Here is a 14,629-nt window from a genome sequence, read left to right on the forward strand (position 1 = left end):
CCCTCTGCACTATGGATTTTACAGGGTCCGCTGAGCCATCCCTCCAGTACGGTTCCGTGCCCTTTAGGGGTTTTTTGCTTTTTGGTTTTTGTTCCAGGTGCCTGAGCATGATGCACCCTTTTATTTCGGACTTGGGTTGTGTTCGGAGCCAGATTGTCCCAAAACTTGGTTTCGGTTTTCCAGGTGCTCTCCATCACACAGTACTTTCATGCTATTGACGCCAGGGCAGCGAAGCGTGTAATTTCGCGACGACTTATGGCATTCATGATTCCCTTGTCCGTGTAATTGTTGCAGAAAATTGAGATTGCGCTTTCCTCACGGCAGTCCTTTATCCTGTCCATAACCAGGAGGAATCTGGCCCAATAATGGTGTACTGTTTCAGCGGGCTCTTGCCGGATTTCAGATAGATCGCTTGTATTTGGGTGGGCGGGTGGAATTAAATTCGGAACCCCGCCCAATCGGAGGCTCAAGGGCCGAAAAGTTTCTGAATTTGGAAGCTTGGATTACTGGATGTTTTCCAACGAATCTGGTCCGCTGCCTGACTTTAGGTTCAGTACTTGATTGACGTCCGTCCCTCTGCGGGAATCCGGCATGGAGGGATCAGGAATCCGGACATAACTGGTTTTTAATATAGAAGAAGAGTCGCCGTGCTGTTCCTCTACCACAACGACATGGTGGGTAGCCTGGGGAGAGTTGATCTCTCTCAGATCGGTTTTAAGCCCAATCTGATCGTAGTCTGTAGCGATTCCCAGGGCGGCGATGCAATCCAAGAGCTCGTTTACGGAGGAGAGCTCCATCGGATCTAGCTGCTCGGCGAGTTCCGAGTTGACGTGAAGATCGCTTTTGAAGACGGTCATAAGAAAACCACCTAGCTGGATAGTATGGCCGGTGGCCAAAGCTCCTTTGGCAATGGAACCGTCTTTAAAGACGGGAAGAGGCATCCTTCCTGATTGCGACGGCACAGAGGAACTCTCAATGAAAGCACCAATGTCGGTGTCAAAACCAGCAGATCTCGGGTAGGGGGTCCCGAACTGTGCATCTAGGCGGATGGTAACAGGAGACAAGGGACACGATGTTTTTACCCAGTTTCGGGCCCTCTCGATGGAGGTAAAACGCTACTCCTGCTTGATTGATATTGATGATATGGGTAGTACAAGAGTGGATCTACCACGAGATCAAGGAGGCTAAACCCTAGAAGCTAGCCTATGGTATGATTGTTGTTCGTCCTATGGACTAAAACCCTCCAGTTTATATAGACACCGGAGAGGGCTAGGGTTACACAGAGTCGGTTACAATGGTAGGAGATCTACATATCCGTATTGCCAAGCTTGCCTTCCACGCCAAGGAAAGTCCCATCCGGACACGGGACGAAGTCTTCAATCTTGTATCTTCGTAGTCTTGGAGTCCGGCCAATGATGATAGTTCGGCTATCCAGACACCCCCTAGTCCAGTACTCCCTCAGCGGGTATGACCCGGCGTGCAATGGAGCCTTTAACTTGGTGGATCAGGACAGAATACGTCAAGAGGCTGAGCGGGCGGCTCAGTAGGCGGCTGAGTAGGCGGCTCAGCTGATGGCTTACCAGCCTTATCCGGTTCATCCGACGACTTCTACTGAGGCAGGCGTGGCCACCAGGACCGGAGGCGTCCCATGTCTGGTGCCGGCTCTACGTAACGAGTTTTTGCCAAAGGATTTCACAGGACCGAGTGTCGGTGTCAAAACCAGCGGATCTCGGGTAGGGGGTCCCGAACTGTGCGTCTAGGCGGATGGTAACAGGAGACAAGGGACATGATGTTTTACCCAGGTTCGGGCCCTCTTGATGGAGGTAAAACCCTACATCATGCTTGATTAATATTGATGATGTGTGTTACAAGAGTAGATCTACCACGAGATCAAGGAGGCTAAACCCTAGAAGCTAGCCTATGGTATGATTGTTGTTCGTCCTACGGACTAAAGCCATCCGGTTTATATAGACACCGGAGAGGGCTAGGGTTACACAGAGTCGGTTACAATGGTAGGAGATCTACATATCCGTATCTCCAAGCTTGCCTTCCACGCCAAGGAAAGTCCCATCCGGACATGGGACGAAGTCTTCAATCTTGTATCTTCATAGTCTTGGAGTCCGGCCGATCATGATAGTTCGGCTGTCCGGACACCCCCTAGTCCGGGACTCCCTCAGTAGCCCCCGAACCAGGCTTCAATGACGACGAGTCCGGCGCGTAAATTGTCTTTGGCGTTTGCAAGGCGGGTTCTCCTTCATGTTCCATGTGTTTTCCGGATAGTGTCCGGTTGCTTCATAAATGTTGCGCTCCTTGGCTTCCACGTCCAATAATGGCCTTCTTCCATGTGTTGTACGAATGTGAAAAGCCAGGGTATTCTTAAGTTTTACCCCCTAGCTGCGCAAATAAGCCGCCTATAAGAGAGGCGATCCAGATCCAAATCACACCATCCTCCTTCTGCAAGTACTCATCAAGGCACATCTGACAAAAAATCCATTCCAACATGGATAGTCGATGCGGCTCCTCTTCTCGCGCTCCCAGTCCTCAGGCAGGAGATTGGAGGAGATGCTCAGTCCCGCATAGCGAGTTAGTGACGCTCCAAGCAGAGGGATATCTCCCCCCAGCCTTTATGGTTTTGATTCGAGCCGGACTGGCCACCTACAAGGGTGGGAAGCAGGCGGAGAGTGTCCCCAATCCCTCCAAAGGAGAGCGGGTATGCTTCGTACCCTACTTAATAAGGGGACTCAGATTTCCCATACATCCGTTTCTCCGGGGGCTCCTGGAGTTCTATGGACTCCAACTTCACCACCTCACGCCTGCCTCCATTTTGCACATCGCGGGCTTCGTAGCTCTTTGTGAGCTGTTCTTGGGCATCGAGCGCCATTTTGTGCTGTGGAAGAGGCTGTTTTGCCTCATACCCCGCTCTTACGAGGGGTCGATATATCAAGTGGGCGGAGCCGAAATATGGCGCATCGTCGGGACCGGATATCTATCCGGAACCCCGAAGAAGGCGTCCGAGGACTGGCCTTCGGAGTGGTTCTACATGGCAGACGCCCCGTTACCGGATCCAGTTCGGATCGGCCTCCCGGAATTTAGCAATGCTCCTCTGAAGAAACGCCTGAGTTGGCGCCCACGGAGCCCTCAACGGGAAGATGACAGGAGCGTCCACTATCTAATGGGCCGGATACGGTTAGTAGCCCATTCCGGATTAACCATGATCGGAGTCATGGCCACATGCATTATGCGAGGAGTGCATCCGCTCCAATATAGGGGCCACCCCATGTGGGATTTCAACGGGGAGAATGACGCCACCCGTCATGGCCGCACGGGGCCGGGATCGTCCACCGATCTGGTGAAGATCATGTCCGGCTTGTACAAGGGGGAGGAGGAGGACTTCCTCCGCACGAATCCATTGAATGGATTCTCCATGAATAACCCTCGGAGCTGGGTAAGCGGACATTTATATATCTGATCCATGCTTTCAAAGATAAGTGTCTTACTTTATGATTTCGACGCAGGAACTGCATCGGGATGTGGAGGGCATAAAAATCCCACCTCCACAACCCGAGGATCCGGGAAGATCCCTTGATCTAGCCTCCGAAGAGGATCCGGACATAAAGGTGGAATTGATCTACGGGGTGTTCCACCAGCTCAGCATAGACAATGCTTTAGTCGCCATTACTGCTGACTACCCCGGTTTATGTCTGGCTTCCCAGGTGAGTACGACCGAAGTCCTAACACCGTTACTTTTTAAATGCTTATTTCTGACCACCGTGTACCAATGGTGCTTCGCAGGAGGTGCCTTTACGGCGGGAAGCCGAGCCCGCGGCGACTGACCAAACAAGGCCAGTGCGGCCTAGCAGGCGGAAGAGGAGTGCGGCGCGAATCGAAACGTCGCCGCAAAGGTATAGTGCACCATTGTATTTTAAGGGAAAGACTCCTGGGAAGCATATTAATGCTCATGATTCTTCCAGGAGAAAGAGAGCTCGCTGGATTGAATCCGGAGAGGGTGCCGACCAAGCCTTCGCCAGCCAGGCTCCAACGCCTGGTCCGGAGGGGGAGGCGAGCGCAAGGCGTGAGCCGGATGCTCCTCCAACGGAGGATGCCGACAGGTTGTCCTCCACCAGGTCTGAGGTGGAGAGTGCCATGAATCACAGGCGCCGTCGGACAGTCCTTCGTGACGCGTGTTTCTCCCCAGAGGCGTTGAATGCCTTTAATTCGGGAGACGCGCACCTTCGTGCTGCTCAAGATGGTTTAACCAGAGCCACGGAGCAATATGTAAAGGACATACGGGTAAGGAATTTTAATAGTTATATATGCCAGTAGCCCCTGAGACTTAAAATAGTTAAACTAACTAATTTAAGGATCATTTGTTTATGTAGGATCTTACAGAGAAGAATACCCACCTGTCCCAGGAACTCCAAGAATGCAAGGCCCAACTTGAGGCCGCACTAGCCGCTGCCGAGGGAGCCACGGAGACCCCCTCTGGTAATTCATATTTCGAAAAGAGAATTAATTTGCGGCGTGTTTGTATAGTCTGACAATAATATTGCAGAGGGTGCCGGACTAGATCCGGACAAGCAACAACTACTGCGCCAGGTGAAGGCCGGTGAGAGGGTGCTTATGAGGGTGCAGCAGGAGAGGAATAAACTCCAAGATGCCAACACCCAGCTGGGCGAAGAACTAAAAGATGTTTGGGTCCAGCTGTCTAACTCCGTAAAGGAGAATCGGCGGCTTCGTCGCGACATTTATAGTAAGTGCTTGAGCAAACTCATTTGAAAAGAAGAGTTCGGCGAGGAAGTCGATTGACAGAAATGTGTCTATAGGTGTGCTCACGGGTCGTCCGGCAGAGGAGATGCCTGGTTCCACGGGAGACCCTCTTCCCGAGCTGCTGCAACTGCACGAACGTGTTCGGCAGGCAATGAGCGGCGTCGTTCAGGCCTTATGGCCTTCCATCTCCCTACCCGAGGGTCTTGCAGGGCTTGCCAAGAAGCTTCAGGGAGTACGGCGGCGTCTCCGTCTGTGGAAGATATCGGCCTGCCGTCAAGGCGCCAGGGAGGCCTGGGCCATGGTGAAGACGCGGTACCCGAAGGTTGACCCAAACCACATGGCCGAGGTCGGACCTGTGGGGCCCGATGGGAAGGAGATCCCTGTGAGCCTGATGTACGGCCAAGTAGAGTTGGCCGCGAAATATTCCCAACAGGACTGTAAATTAGACAGCCTGTTAGATGGGATTAAAGAGGAATACAATCAGTCAGTGTGACGATGTAATTTTTAAAATGACATGTAAAATGCCTTCTAGCCGGATTGTAGATCGTTTGTCTTTGCGGACCTTTTCGCTTCAACCTCAGGACCCAACAGTCCGGAGTGTGTCCGAATACCCTTTCGGTTATAAAAGAACCGGGGCATGCATGGAGACAAGGCGTAGGGGGTCATAATTGCTTTATCAGACAAGTGCCCAACTAGCTATGTTATATTACATGGTTAGTAAGAAACATCTTCCAGGGAGAATAGTTCCGTTAAGGGTTCCTTTCCCTGGGAGGCATGCCCTAAAGTGCATGTTCGGACTGCGAAAATAGCAGAAAAATCATCTGGGGGCAGATAAATAAGTAAGTAATAAATCATCTTTCTGGTCACCGACCGAGTATTCCCTTAAGAACGCTAGACTTCGGCTTCACCCAGTCTGAGGTACACATCCGGCTAACCCGACAATATCAATCGCAGAGGTGCTCCCTTTACCTCCTAGCCGAACAATCGGGAACGTAAGGGTAAGCACAGGAGCCAGGCAACCCAGCTTGGCCAAAACTTAAGTCATATCGATGCATACAATGGTGATCAAAAGGTACATGCGGAAGTGTGACACATGTGTTGGGCATGAAGCCCATATAAATAAGCTTCTGTTAAAGAAGCCCCCAGGTATAACGAGTGCGAGTAGCACATCGAGTTAATGCGAACAAAGCGCAGATCAGCCCTCAAGAGGTTTGTACTGAAAAAAGGGGGAGGAGAAAGGAGGGAAAACAAAGACAGCAAAAGAATATGAAAGGTGGACGGAAGAAGGAGACAAACCCTGAGTCCGATGCTAGGCATAAAATCTTCGGAGACGGGCTGCGTTCCATGGGTTTGGCTCGAGTCGGTTGTCAGATGCGTTGCGTAGACGGTATGCACCGCCGGTAAGGACTTGGTCAATGATGAAGGGACCTTCCCGTTTGGGCTTAAGTTTGTCCTTTTTCTTGCCCGGCAGGCGTAGAACTAGCTCGCCAACATTGTAAGTTTTGGCCCGTACTTCTCTGCTTTCATATCTTCGAGCCTGCTGTTGATAGAATGCGGAACGGGATTTTGCCACGTCGCGCTCCTCCTCTAAAGCGTCCAAACTGTCCTGCCGATCTAACTCGGCTTCTCTTTCCTCGTACATGCGCACGCGAGGTGAGTCATGAATTATATCGCAGGGAAAAACTGCCTCAGCGCCGTATACCATAAAAAATGGTGTGAATCTGGTTGTGCGGTTTAGCGTGGTCCACAACCCGCAGAGTATGGAGTCGAGCTCCTCTACCCAGTGCGTGTTAGATTCCGTGAGGGACCGCACTAATCTGGGTTTGATGCCGCTCATGATTAGACCATTTGCTCGTTCCACTTGGCCGTTAGTTTGAGGGTGGTAGACTGAAGCGTAGTCGAGCTTGATGCCCATGTTTTTGCACCAGTGTTTAACCTTGTCGGCCGTGAAATTCATGCCGTTATCAGTGATGATGCTGTGGGGGATGCCAAAACGGTGTACTACCCCGGATATGAAGTCTATCACAGGTCCGGATTCTGCTGTTTTAACCGGCTTGGCCTTTATCCATTTGGTGAATTTGTCCACCATGACCAATAAGTATTTGTGCTTGTGGGTTCCCCCTTTAAGGGGTCCAACCATGTCAAGCCCCCAGACCGCGAACGGCAGGTGATGGGTATAGTTTTGAGGGTGGTGGGTGGCATGTGGCTCTGATTAGCAAAGAGCTGGCAACCGACGCATTGTTGGACTAAGTCCTGAGCATCTGCCCGGGCTGTCGACCAATAAAATCCTGTACGGAAGGCCTTTCCTATAAGGGCCCGGGCTGCAGCGTGGTGCCCGCCGAGTCCGGCATGAATTTCAGCCAGGAGATTTCGCCCTTCCTCTTCGGAGATACACCTTTGAAGGACTCCAGTTGTGCTTTTCTTATAAAGTTCTCCCTCATGGACCTTGTAGGCTTTAGATTGCCGAACTATGCAGCGGGCCTCATTTTGGTCTTATGGAAGTTGCTGCCTGATTAAGTAGGCTAGGAATGGTTCCGTCCACGGGGCAATTACTTCCATTATTTCATGGGCTGAAGGTGTTATTTCATTGGCTGAGCCGCCGATTGTGTCAGAATGGTCTGAGTTAGGTGATGCAGCTGGTTCCGGATTGTTATTTCCGGACTCCTCTTCCCATAATACGGATGGCTTAAAGAGCCATTCCAGGAAGATGTTTGGAGGGACGGCATCGCGTTTTGCGCCGATGCGTGCCAACTCGTCTGCTGCCTGGTTATTATCCCGGGCTACATGGTGGAATTCGAGTCCTTCGAACCGAGCTGACATTTTTAGGACGGCGTTGCGGTAGGCTGCCATTTTCGGATCTTTGGCGTCAAAGTCTCCATTTACTTGGGATATTGCGAGGTTTGAATCCCCACGCACCTCTAGGCGTTGAATGCCCATGGAGATTGCCATCCGGAGGCCATGTAGAAGGGCCTCGTATTCGGCTGCGTTGTTGGAGTCCATGTACATTATTTGAAGTACGTATTGGACTGTGTCTCCGGTTGGGGACGTCAAGACGACGCCAGCCCCCAAGCAAGCCAACATTTTGGAGCTGTCGAAATGCATGATCCAATTGGAGTACGCGCCGTACTCTTTAGGGAGTTCGTCTTCGGTCCATTCGGCGATGAAGTCAGCCAGAACTTGCAACTTTATAGCTCGCCGGGGTTTGTAGGTTATGTCAAATGGTAAGAGCTCAATGGCCCATTTTGCAATCCTGCCCGTTGCGTCACGATTATTTATAATATCGTTGAGAGGTACTTCAGAGGCCACCATTATGGAACACTCTTGAAAGTAGTGTCGCAGCTTCCGGGATGCCATGAACACCGCATACGCTATCTTTTGATAATGTGGGTACCGGGACTTGCATGGAGTTAAGACAGTGGATACGTAGTACACTGGTTTTTGAAGAGGGAATCTGTGCCCTTCTGTTTCTCGTTCGTCGACGAGTACCGCGCTGACAACTTGATGTGTTGTTGCGATATATAATAACATAGGTTCGCCCAGGTTGGGCGCGGCCAGGACCGGATTTGTTGGCAGTATGTCCTTAATTTCTTTGAGTCCGGCCGTGGCAGCATCCGTCCATTCGATGTGTTCGGTGCGCCGAAGGAGGCGATAGAGGGGCAGTGCCTTTTCTCCCAAACGGGAGATGAAGCGGCTTAGAGCCGCTACGCATCCAGTTAGTTTTTGTATTTTCTTGAGGTCTTTTGGGATATCTAATTGTGACAGAGCTCGGATCTTGGCTGGGTTTGCTTCAGTTCCTCTACCGGATACAATGAAGCCCAAGAGCTTTCCGGCTGGTACTCCGAAGACACATTTTTCCGGATTGAGCTTAATGTCATATGCTCGGAGGTTGTCGAATGTCACCCTCAAGTCGTCTACTAGAGTTTCGACGTGTTTGTTCTTGACGACCACATCGTCTATGTATGCCTCTACTGTTTTGCCTATCTGGGTAGCCAGACATGTCTGAATCATGCGCTGATATGTTGCGCCGGCGTTTTTGAGTCCGAAGGGCATTGTGTTGCAGCAGAATGGCCCATATGGAGTAATGAATGCCGTTGCGGCCTGGTCTTTTTCCGCCATCTTGATTTTATGGTATCCGGAGTATGCGTCGAGGAAGCACAATGAATCGTGACCTGCGGTACCATTGATGATTTGGTCGATGCGAGGGAGAGGGAAAGGGTCCTTTGGACAGGCCTTGTTAAGGTCTTTGAAATCAACGCAAAGGCGCCAGGATTTGTCCTTTTTTGGTACCATTACTAGGTTGGCTAGCCAGTCCGGATGTTTTATATCTCTGATGAATCCGGCTTCTAAGAGTTTGGCTAGCTCCTCTCCCATTGCCTGTCTTTTGGGTTCGGAAAATCGCCGAAGAGCTTGTTTGACTGGGTTAGGATATTTAGGCTGTGCTCTGCCAGCCTGCGTGGGATTCCTGGCATGTCTGAAGGGTGCCAGGCAAAAATGTCCCAATTTTCCCGAAGGAATTCTCGTAGTGCGGCTTCTACATCAGGATTTAATTGTGCCCCAATGGAGGCCGTCTTTGTGGGGTCTGTTGGATGGACCTGGAATTAGACTATTTCGTCTGCTGGTTTAAAAGAGGTGGACTTGGACCTCTTATCGAGTATCACATCGTCCCTATCCACCATGGAGCGCAGCGCAGTTAGTTCCTCTGCCGCTAGGGCTTCGGATAATGCCTCTAGGGCCAGTGCGTCTGTCTTATTTTTAGCGCGGAGTGCTATATCTGGATCACTGGCGAGAGTGATTATTCCATTGGGTCCGGGCATTTTGAGCTTCATGTACTCGTAATGGGGTATAGCTTGGAAGATTGTGAATGCCTCTCGCCCTAACAAGGCGTGATATCCGCTGCCGAATGGGGCCACTTGGAACGTGACCTCCTCGGACCTGTAATTGTCCGGCGAGCCGAACACTACATCTAGTGTGATTTTTCCTGTGCAACGTACTTCTCGACTAGGGATTATTCCCCTGAAGGTTGTGCTGCTTCGCTCAATGCGTCTCTAGTCAATTTCCATTTTTTGAAGGGTTTCTTCGTAGATGAGGTTTAATCCGCTGCCGCCATCCATGAGTACCTTGCACTAGTGCAGAACCGGGCAATAGCACCGGTTCGTAAGGCCTTTTAGTGTCGGTTCCATAACCGGCACTAAAGTGTGGTCACTAAAGGCCCCCCCTTTAGTACCGGTTCAGCACGAACCGGTGCTAAAGGGCAACCACGTGGCACGAGCCAGCTCCGGGGGCCTGGAGCCCTTTAATACCGGTTGGTAAGACCAACCGGTACTATAAGGTTTGGGGGGTTTTAGTTTTATGATTTCTTTTTCATTTAATTTTGTGTTTCCATTTTAATTCTTTTTCGTTTGCTGGTATTTTACGATACTACACATTGTACATGTTATGCATATATATATATATATATATATAAATAGAATTTCTAGTAGAACCAATCATGCATATATATATATATCATCAATGTCTCACAAACCATCATATTAATTAATTCACACATACACACATGTATAGCTATATACAATTTCTCCTACATATGCATTGCCTTCGGAGCCAATGGCATTATAGCCTAATTGGTGCCTTTGGAGCACAATGACAATTGGAAGTGGTTTTCATGGGGGCGGTAGCGGGTAATAGTATTCTCCCTTCGGATTTATGACCTGGTCGAGCAAAAATCCCGCTATTTCCTCTTGAAGTGCTTCTACGCGCTCCGTTTCTAGGAGCTTCGCCCGCACCTCTCTGAACTGTTAAGAAGGAGATCAATATGCATGTGTATTAGTTGTGTGACTAGATATCGATAATGGTGTAAAAATTGTGAATAGTGTTTTGACAAGCGTACCCATTCCTGTCTTTGAGATCTGCTCCTTTCGGACGCCATCATGCGAATGTTCTCGCAAACGCAGAATGCACACAGATCAGTCCCCTGCGCCTGCTTCAGGGCCTTTACGAGAATGGAATTTGATCAGATAATAATTAATGAAGCATGATAATTAAAGAGATGGCAGCTAGCTAGCTAGGTAGTACTACTTAATTACTTACCTTGGGTCTTCCCCATTTAAGCTTTTCTTTCCATTCGCCGTCCGTGACCCTGATGAACCTTGCCCAAGCCCTGCCCGCCGAAAAAGAAAATGAATAAAGGGGTTATTAAATAGTTCATATCATGAAATGACGAACTAAATAGGCCGAGATATATAGTTAATAATGATTGAAATTACCTGTTGACTATCCCAAACAAGATGTTATAGTCAGTTTTTTCTTTAAGTAGTGAGTCCAGTATTTCAACTGTTCAGGCGTCAACTTTAATGATACACAAGACCCAGTGATATCTGCGTGCACACACGTTTGCATGTCTTAATTAAGCGGGCATATGTAAGCAAAAACATGTAGCTAGCTAGTAGGCAAAAACAGAGAATTTGTAGTACAAGACAATGTGACTCACTGGAAGTTGTAAGGAAGTAATATATCTTCATTGTATTTGAGGCGCTTCAAGAACTCTAGCATGCTGTCCTCTACGGCCTTTCGATGACGTTCATCTAATTTCCATGTGTATTCATTAACGGTGTTTGGGTTAATGAACCCAATGCCATAGCGTCCACCTTTTCTCATTTCATACATCTTCATCCTGCATATAATACCACAGAAAAGAATATAGTGAGGATAATTACAGGTAATGATTGATCAAAAGGATCACTACAGCTAGCTTGAGACTTAAATTACAGAAAGAAATCACTTACAGACAATAGCAACTGACGATAGATTTGTCGAGTGCGTCTTGATTGTATAACTGAAACAGTTCAGAATACTCAACGGACACAGCTTTCTCATGGTAGTAATGATCCTCCTTGACATTCACCATGAGGGACAATCGATCGGAAATCTTGGTAATGTCCATGTACCATTGATGCAATTCATACATTGTCATTGGGAGGTTCTTGACCTTGTCTGGCTCGACCAAAGGTTGGCCCCGAACATATTTCCGTTTTATTTCATCCTCTCTAAGCACAGGCATGGGCTCGATCTCGATGAGTTGTCCAACAGTGATTTTGAGAACTTCAGCCTGCATTATATGCTCCTTCGTTATTACCACATTGCCCACCTCAGGAACGTAAACTGTTTGCCCACAATAATATTGGGCGCGCGTACTGTCACGTGTTGTTGGCACAACAAGCGAGGGGATCGATTGCGCCGCCTGTTCTCCCAGCTGGGGAATGGTTTTCCCACATTTTTTGACAGCTGCTTCTTGTTTGCTCGATCCCGAGCTCGCCTCCTTAAGTACACGTGCTCGATTTAACTTCCTGATGTGGCGCTCATAGTCTGTGTCAACAGGCTTGGGAGCTGGTGGTTGAGCCATACGAATGAAGTGGTCAATCGTTTCCTCAGGGACTTTCTCCCTTGGCGGCGTTGGCGGTTTTGATGCAAAATGGGCTTCCACCTCGGACTTCGATATGGCTGCGATTTCCTCCCGGACCTGTCATAAGCCCTCTGCGGAAGAGGCGTGAGGCTTGGACCATATTTATATCGCTTGCCTCCGCCTGTACTTCCTGTGCTACCTCGACTCGTACCGCTACGCACCATAGCTGCAGGGTGTCTCTTTTGTGATTGCTGAGGCGGCGGAGACGGCTGACGGGGCTGAGTTGGACGAGGAGGAGTGGCCGCCTGAAGCTGTGCCGGACTTGGAGGAGGAGTGTCCTGAGGTTGTGCCGGACTTGAGGAGGAGTGGATGTCTGACGCTGTGGCGGACTTGGAGGAGGAGGAGTGGCCTGACACTTTGCCGGACTTGGAGGAGGAGTGGCCTGACACTTTGCCGGACTTGGTGGACTTGCAGGAGCGGGAGACTGCTGACTTGGTGGCGGACTTCGACGAGGAGTCGGCTGACGCGGTGTCGGTGGCCTTCGAATGATGATGCAATCCTTTTTCCATAGGATGATACAATGTTTGGCGTCTCCGAGAAAGCGCTCGTCGTCACCTCCAGGATAGTCAAGCTCTAGCTCCGAATATGGGTCCACCACCTCATCAACCAAGACACGAGCATAGCCCGCTGGAATCGGGTTGCAATGGAAGGTTGCCTTGGGGGGATTTGTAAAAGCAACGGCATCCACCACCTTCATGGATATGTTCTTCATTTTGACGTGTAGCTCGCAGCTAGTGTTCTCCGTGATGTCATCCACGGGGTATCTACCCAGCATTGCATCGTCCGGGGCGGAACCCACGCTGCTTCTCGGCATGGATGGGGCGGTGCTATCCAATGCTGGATCATTCGCTAGCTACTGCAGCTGCTGAGACCCCCTTTGCTGGGTAAGTGAGTCGATCTGCTCCTGCTGCCGCTACAATTTGACTACCAATTCCGCTTGACTTGCTTCTAGGCCTTGAAGGCGTTCATAGTCCCGCTTCCTCTGCTCCTCCTCCATCTTCCTCTTCTTCTCCTTTGCAATCTTCTTTCTCGCACGGGTTCTGTAGTCGTTGTTCCAGTCTGAGAACCCCTCATACCACGGAATAGCGCCCTTGCCTCATGTTCTTCCCGGGTGTTCAGGATTTCCCAGGGCACGCGTAAGCTCATTGTTCTCTCTGTTGGGCTGGAACACCCCCGATCGTGCCTCTTCTATTGCAACAAGTATCGCATCGTCGGCTCCCTTCAGACTTGCCCTCGTCGAAACATTGCCTGTCTTCGGGTCCAACTCCCCCCCATGCGCATAGAACCAAGTCCTGACCCTGGGGGGCCAGCTCTTAGTAACCGGAGTGTCACCTGCATCCTCCATCTCTTTCTCAGACTTATCCCACTTAGCCATGGCCACCGCATAGCCACCTGGCCCCAGCTTATGGAACTTATCCTTTTTTCGGAATTCTTCTTGTTTATTCTCGACCGTTCCTTAGCTAATTCTGAATCCTTGAATTTCAAGAAATCGTCCCAATGAGCACGTTGGTTCTCTAGTGTTCCCTCGAATACTGGATTCTTCCTTCCTCCCTTGACGTACTTGTCCCATTCACGATTCTTGTGGTTCTTGAATGCAACCGCCATCTTCCTAAGAGCAGCGTCCTTGACTTTCTGCACATCTGCTTCTGTGAAATGATCTGGTAGGGTGAAATGTTCCATGAGAGTATCCCAAAGCAGATCTTTTTGATTCTTGTCGACAAAAGTAACATCTGGACGTGGAGCAATGTCCTCTTTGTCTTTTTTTCTTTTGTCTTTTGCTGGATCTCTCCATTCTTGAAGGGAGATCGGGAGTTGGTCCTTCACAAGAGCTCCGCACTGACAAACGAACTTGTCCGCAATCTTCTTAGGTGCTAATGGTTCGCCACTAGGTCTGATTGCCTCGATATTGTACTTTACGCCCTCCTTCAACTTTTTGTTCGGGCCTCGTTTCATCCTTTTGCCTGAAGATTTGCTCGATCCGGATGGCTGAAAGAACAAAGATTGATTCGTTAATATATCTTCAAGTCATTTAAAACATGTGATGATCACCAGATACCTGCTTATATAAATATATATACCTCGCCGGTCTTTGTTGTTTCAGGATCAACATGTTCTTCGTCATCGTCATAATCGTAGTTCATGACTTCATCAATTCGGTCGTCGCGATCGAATATCATATCACCCTCTCCGGTGTTGTTTAGAAATCCGGAGCCGTCATAATCTTCTTCATTCTGATCATCATTTGGCCCACGTATCATATCGAACATGGTCTGTTCTCCCTCTCTGTCGGTATTGTCTGCCATAGCTTTTATTTAACTAATTCAAAAGAAATATAAAACAATTTAGTATTCAAATTACATCGTCTCGAATAATAGATATAATCTCGAATACTTCGTCTAGAAT

Source organism: Triticum aestivum, chromosome 1B (assembly GCF_018294505.1).
Source record: "Triticum aestivum cultivar Chinese Spring chromosome 1B, IWGSC CS RefSeq v2.1, whole genome shotgun sequence".
In the NCBI taxonomy this organism is placed as follows: Eukaryota; Viridiplantae; Streptophyta; class Magnoliopsida; order Poales; family Poaceae; genus Triticum; species Triticum aestivum.